Source organism: Macaca mulatta, chromosome 12 (genome assembly GCF_049350105.2).
Source record: "Macaca mulatta isolate MMU2019108-1 chromosome 12, T2T-MMU8v2.0, whole genome shotgun sequence".
NCBI classification, from domain to species: domain Eukaryota; kingdom Metazoa; phylum Chordata; class Mammalia; order Primates; family Cercopithecidae; genus Macaca; species Macaca mulatta.
The window spans coordinates 128282920-128284680 of NC_133417.1; positions in this window are offsets into that span (position 1 = coordinate 128282920).

Here is a 1761-nt window from a genome sequence, read left to right on the forward strand (position 1 = left end):
TATTTTGGAGTTTTAATCCCAAACCACCTATACATGCAATTTTCAAATAAGAATAAGCCTAAGTTTCAACATATAAGAACTTTAAGAATTCTTATTTGAACTTTAGTCTTAGATCGAATTTTCAGATAATAAATTTTGTGTCCCACTACTTCATGCCATTGTTGGTTTTTGAAAAAGACAAAAGAGTTGCAAAGTGGTGAGGTTTCCCACTGAATCACTGTCCGTGATAGGACTCGATCCTGAACCTTTGGGGCAATGCAGTCCATCACTCATTCTGCCACTCTGCCACTGAGAAGGTGGCTTTGCCTCAAAAAAGTCCCCCCAGCTTGCTCCATCACTGTTCACAGGACTTTGGGTTGGTAAATGCAGGGAGGTGTTAATGTTTTAGTGCAGAAGCACCAACTGATGCAAGTTAAAACAGGAGAGAAGACTTGTGACACATAACTGCTGAAAAATACATTATTCTCTGCAGTGGATATGTGGAAAGAGGCTTCGTTTCTTCCATGGGACAGATCCCTCACTCAGTTGCAGGCAGAAGGCAGCAAGACAGTGATGCTTCCTGGGGGACAGTTTTCCCCCAGGAAAACTCTGCTCAACAATCAGCTCCTTTTGTCCACATTATTTATTTTTATTTACTTACTCTTTTTTTTTTCTATAGCTCCTCTGTCCCTCAGATTCTTGAAGGAAGAATTTTAACCTTTAAATGCCCTCTAGCTCCTTTATTTCAAGTGGCAGCAGGGTTCAAGAAATTAGCATAATGCTGGAGTCAGAGTCATCTGGGCTTCATTTTGGGATCTGCCACCTGATAGCTCTGTGATCTTAGGCTGTCTGTGTCTGAGTTAACCCATTTGTAAGGTGGGTCATTGTAAAGTTTGAATAAGATAGTTCATGCAAAGCACTTGGCACATAATAATGACTTCACCCATCTGTAATAGATCATCCTTGCATTGCTATAAAGAAACACCTGGGACTGGGTAATTTATAAAGAAAAGAGGTTATTTGACTCACGGTTCTGCAAGCTGTACAAGCATGGTGCCAACATCTGTTTGGTTTCTGGGGAGGCTTTAGGGAACTTTTATTCATGGCAGAAAATGAAGCAGGAGCAGGCACGTCATACAGAGAAAGCAGGAGGTAGGGAGAGGTGCCACACATTTACACAATCAATCCTCAAGAGAATTCACTCCCTATCAAAAGGATTGCACCAAGACATGAGGAATGCACCCCCACAATCCAATCACCTCCCATTAGGCCTAACTCCAACATTGGGAATTACATTTCAACATGAGATTTGGAGGTGACACATATCTAAACTATATCACTATCCAACCATCCATCCATTTATCCAGCCATCCACCCATCCATCCATCCACCCTTCCATCCAACTTATCTACCTATTTATCCTGTCTTCTCTCTCTCTATATATATATTTGTAAAACAGGTATCATATATAGGTTAATAGGTAGAAAGAGAGAGGAGGGATTGAGAGGGCTGAAAATGGTAGTGGGAGAGGTGCTCCAATTCTTTTGGGGTAACTTCCACTTAGACATTTGGTGATGAAATATTTCAGATATACAAAAAAGTGAATCTTCATATATATTTAAATGAATCTGTGAAGCAACCAGCAGCTTGATTAGATGATTGCTGTTCCTGTGCAAGACTATATACTTTTATGTCTGTATCTACTAACAACTGGCAATATAAACTTTATTTTATTATTACTTTTTTGGAGGCAGAGTCTCACTCTGTCACCCAGGCTGGAGT